The following is a 5,580-nucleotide window of genomic DNA, read 5'->3' as shown; positions in this document are numbered from 1 at the left end:
TAAGCGTGGCGCTTCGTAGCGCCTAAGGATCTCCCACCACGGTGAGAGCCCCTACTCCGGAGAGTTCCCCCTCTCCAGGGCCGCCGCAGGCCCGAGCCGCCGAAAACGAAGGACCTCAGAGCAGTCCCGAATTCGGCATTCTCTGCGCGACACCGAACAGTATAGTCGCACTCCTAAATTCTAACTCTAAGTCCAAATTCTAAATCCTACTCTAATTCTAAAATTCTAACCTCTAAGTATAATATTTCTAACTCTCCATCTAAGTCTAAATCTAAATTCTAATTTCTAAGTTTTAGTCTCGAATTTTGTACTACTATACGAATAAATCAGTGTATTCATGTGTGAAAACTAGTGTTCAGTATTCTTCAAACTTCCACTCCCGTGATAAAATACGATAGCGTTTAAATTTGTCATACGGCGTTTGAATTCAGAATAATTCAAACTGTGTTTGGAGCGGACCACCGCTCATCACAGTCAGAATTAACATTCTCAGCATTTGCCCAAAATAAGGAATTGATAGTGAGGTCCGCCGCATATCAACCCTCCTTATTGAGTAATCATTCAGAGGATGCATCAAATTCAATATGCCTAAGACGCGACGCGCAGGAAGGAAGAATCAATTACAAAAACTAAACCGACTTTATCGCGAATCAGCGACCGAGGAATATTCTCAATTCCTCGGAGTGGAATATCAGGCCGATCCTGAATACGAGAACATTTTCAACATTAAAATAATAACAACGACGAACTCCTACAGTGGAGGTGCATACCAATAACTTTCCGACCACGACGCCTGCCGCCGCCCAACATCCCAGTGAACGACCCTCGCCGCACGCACTACCTCCAAGTACGAGCCGACACGATCAAGAAAGTGCTACTAAAGGTAAGTGAAATTCACGTTAACCTAAGGAATCGCGCGTGTTAGCAAATTCAGAGACGCTTCTACCACGTGGAAGAGAACATTCTAGAAAATCTCCGACGCATTTTTTCTCTTTTCCATCGTCACTGCGGAAGCTATAAAAAAAAGGTCGGGCTATAAAACTAGGGTCGACCACCACATGCGGTGCCACCCTCGGAATTCTAACACGGAAAAACGCAAATAGTTCAATCTCTTAAAAATCTTGTGTCTCAAGAAATAACTTCGTAAATCCGTACAACAAAGTAGTCATTTAAACAATAAAAATTGAGAACACTTTCGATTTACCAACATTATCGACGATATACCGACATACGTTCTTTTACCGACGTTATCGACAATATACCAACATACGTTCTTTTACCGACATTACCGACGATATACCGACATACGTTTTTTTACCGACGTTATCGACAATATACCGACATACGTTCTTTTACCGACATTACCGACTATATACCAACATACGTTCTTATACCGACATTACCAACCATATACCGACAAACGTTCTTTTACCAACGGGTTATCGACACCTTACTGGCACCTTACCAGTGTTTTACTGAACAATTACCGACGGTTTTGCCGACGATTACTAACTTCTCGATAACTGCCGGGTTCACCGAAGATCTACGAGCGAATGACGCATTATCAATTCAATTACGCAACAAACACAAATGTGCCCACTTACCCTTAGAGGTATAACTCCTCCTCCAGAAGTTAATCTCTTTGTACCGTTTGAACCCTTATTCTATTGCCAAGTTGGTGTCGGGTACATCCATTTTGAGACTAAGGCAGCTCTCTGCATTTCATGCTACTCCACCTTACCTAGAGTCTCGAAATTACTTTGGACAAGGATTCGGAAGCATATTCTAATCATAGGCGGAACACCTATCGGAATAAATTGCGGAGTCTGCAACTTCCGACTTACCCTCACGCGAATCGGTGATTTGTGCGAGCTTTGTCAGTTTACGTACGAAGATTACTTACGCAACCCCAACGACGTTTCGCATAGAGCAATCGACGAAGCTATCTTTATTACAGTAGAGTCACAGGTAGGTCCCACGCAATAATCCGATCACCTCAGTTCCAGCGCGAATAACCTCAGATCGCGGGTATCCCCGGGGAGAATCGCATAGATTCGCGTACCCGTAATAGCGATCGTGTCTCGTGGAAAAAGCCGAGCTCTGCATTCAAATTTTCGCAGCCGCGACCCCACGAGACGTAACACTGCGCAGTATTTTCTCCACGAGGTACACATCCGGATAATTTGCAGAATGCAACTCGTGCTCGTAAAACGCTCTAGCGATAGATGTCTTGTGATAATCCTCGAGTAGATATCTTACGAGATTAGTATGCTGCACTTTAACAATCTTAAACACCTCGGTTGTCCAATTTGGCATGTATCCCTTTTCGAAAAGTTGTTTGTACTTGTTAACGCGTACCTGATCACCTACTTTGAACTTTGCCAGACCCGCGATTTTTACATGACTGTACACCATAGCCAAGAGTCTTTCAGCGATTGCGGGGGTAATGTCGGCGGGTCGCATACCAATCGTTCGATGCTTGCGTCCGTTGTAATTTGATACGAGGCGTGGCAGCGTGTCGATCCACTTGTAAGTGTCATTCAGCGTAAACATCTTCCACATGTCGTTCTTTAGCGTGCGATTGAATCGCTCGACGACTGACGCCTTCAATACTGAATATGTAGAATAGTGATTAATGTCATGTCTTTGCATAAGTCTTTGCACATCGGCGTTGTAAAATTCCTTTCCATTATCGATTTGCATGTTTTTCGGGCATCTCTTGTTATCTCAAATTATCTCGGCGATTGCGTCAGTTGTCTTGTTTCCTCCTTTACTCTTGAGTGGTACAGCCCACGCATACTTGCTTAACATATCGATAACGGTGAGTATGTAGTGGTAACCTCTGTTGAAACGGGAGTACGGACGTATCTCAACAATGTCAGCTTGCCACAGATCATCGTATCCCCGCACTATGACATGTCTTCGAGCAAAATTTTTTCTCGCTGACGTATGCAATTCGTTTATTAACTGCTGTCTCTCCAAACTATGTTGCTGCATCTCCGATGGTCGCTTGTTGTTCTTTTTACTATTCATTTTAGTTTTTTTTATCTAACGCACGCGTTACATTCTCATTCTTGCCTCGTTTTTTCGCGTTCTAGCCTTGTTCTTGTCTCGTTCTTCGCTTTCTTGCTTCGTTCTTGCCTCGTTTTTCGCGTTAGATAGACGTTCACTTACGTCTTTGACTTATTCAAAAATCGCTCTTGACTCGATCGCAGCCTCGTTCCAAGTCGTTGCTGACCCGTTCGTAACCCGCCCTGGCCCGTTTGCAGCCTGAGGTGATTGTAGCCTTTAAGTACTTGTTCGTAGCCTCGTTCGCAACCTTTACTGAGTTGTTAATAGCCTTGTTCACAGCAGCCGATAGGCCGTTTGGATCGCTCGGACTGTTTACTGCTAGACTGTTCACTGCAGGCGGTCAAAAAACTGTCGCTGCTCATTGTAAATTGGTAGCACGCTGATAATCCTTCGTAGCCGTTCAACAACTGTTTGTAACCACTCAAGAATCCCTTCTAGCCGTTTCACAACTGTTTGATAGACATTTCTGAGCCAACCGCTCATTAGATAGCTGTGACAGCTGTTTCTGAGGTAGGCAGGTTTATCGCAGTCTCCAACGCTCGTACATTCTTCTCTAATGCTGCCAGCTTCTCATCTGACTCTTTTGTTGGATCATTAATGTTTTAAAGCACTGTTCCAGGTACAATTTGTTGACGGCATCGGTATCCACCTCAGATTGCGCTACACGGCGAATCTTGCGCGATCTCGCGTCATAATATGTAGTGACGCGATGCAGAGCGTTTTTGCGCACATCTCATTAATATATACCAATGATCGTTTGTGCCGGGGGTTGCATCATTTCTCTTCTCAAATAATCCAAATTTATTGATAAACATTTTTTTCAATGTTTTGTAAGTGTCACGCAATGGACTGACTAGTTTGTCGAGATCCCCGTTTAATTTATAATAATGCCCGTTTCTCGATTATCGACAGGATCTCGTTGTTGTGCGCGTTGTTACCAGCTTGGCGCAAAGCGTCGAGCAATCGTAGGCGATCCACTAGCTCATTAGGGTCGTCCCAGTGTACGTAATCAATCTTATTGTCGCTTAGCGTCATAGCGCGAGATATTCCTCTGCCAGATTTTGGCTTTTTCGATTCAATCTGCATCAATGGTGCAATTATATATTTATACTTGTCCCCTCTGTTACTCTTCAAATGGCCTCGCGCATCATAGTTGCGTTTATGTGCGTTTGTCGTCAATAATATGCGCGTTTGTCGCCAATAATGTGCTTGTATTTTTGCAAATCGTCCCTCTTGTAAATGATGTTATCAGGCCTTCTTATAAAGATCAACTCGTACAATCCTGGCGTTCCATAATACCGCACGTCACCTATGATTATATTGTCATCTTTGTCAATGTCGAATTGCTTGCTGCCGAGCCGCATTTCATTCTTGTCAAAATAGACTCCGTACACATGATCAATCTTTTTCATCAGCACTGAGGAAGGCGTCCATGTACTTTTGTCCTAATGGCCCCAAATGCTCTCGCAACATTTTATTTACCTTACGACAATTGAAATCTATTTCGAACGGATATTTCGATCAGGGTGCGCGTGGTTTCGACAACATTTTCGTCTACGAGTGTTTTGGGTATCACAGGTAGTACGCTTCTCGGTGTAGAAGTTATCGGCAGTGAAGTCCAATGGCTTCGAAATATTTCGCAAATATTCCGACGTGCATTTAATTCTTTTCTTTTTTTCGGTGTCTCCTCCTTCTCCTCTTCTTGATACCGCTTGATTGTTTTATTATGTTTTCTCTTTTTCGATGTCTCCTCTTCATACCGCTTGACGATCTCGATCTTCACGCTGTCGTCAGTGTTAGGCTTGTTTTTCACCAAAATCGTCACATTGTCGGCAATCTTTTGTAGCGGCTCGATAATAAATTTAAAGTGAGTCTTGACTGCAATATTGTCATCGATCTTTCCAGTCTTTAGAGCGCGATTTTTGCGAATCGATTCAGCCGTCTTTGCAATTTCCTTGGCGACCTTTTCACGCTTGCGAATATTATCAGTCATGTCGGTAGCACTCTCTAGAGTTTGTATTTTCATCTTCTCTCGACAGACTATCGGCGACGATTAATGGTTTTGCGGTATCGCAAACTCGTTAAATCCTTTTCTGTATCGCCTGTTCGTAAGCGAGCTGTTCTTGTTTATCACTAGGAATCCATACTTTTGCTGCTAACAAGTATGACAATTTACTGAAATTCTTATACGACATGTCTGTATTCACATGATTGTTGTACACGTGCTTCAAATTGGTAGCGTCCTGTTTAAACAAGATTAGCAGGTTCGCATTGTCGCGTATAAAATGTTTTGGTATTCTTGCGTATGTTTGATAGAGATAGAAGCAGTCGATGTTCGAGTGGTGTCCCATTGAAAAGTACTCTCTTATCGTATCTTCCTTGTCGCATGCCACGTCATTCAAGACAAAAATTGAATTTGGACATGCCTTGCTCGGTGGAATGACGTCACTGTTATTGGGGAATGTAAAGTAGCCAATTTCGTCAATCAACGTCAACAAATCCTTCAGA

The 5,580-nt window shown here is 43.2% G+C and overlaps 1 pseudogene; it reads right to left on the bottom strand.

Annotated features, from left to right (window-relative positions):
* Positions 1–3,951: 3,951 nt before the first annotated feature.
* LOC146719701 (uncharacterized) lies at positions 3,952–4,545 on the bottom strand (annotated as a pseudogene).
* Between the last annotated feature and the right edge of the window lie 1,035 nt (positions 4,546–5,580).

The sequence above is a fragment of the Nylanderia fulva genome, unplaced genomic scaffold (assembly GCF_048542155.1).
Source record: "Nylanderia fulva isolate GAGA-0341 unplaced genomic scaffold, ASM4854215v1 Scaffold891, whole genome shotgun sequence".
In the NCBI taxonomy this organism is placed as follows: domain Eukaryota; kingdom Metazoa; phylum Arthropoda; class Insecta; order Hymenoptera; family Formicidae; genus Nylanderia; species Nylanderia fulva.
This window is presented reverse-complemented; position numbering and strand designations above follow the sequence as displayed.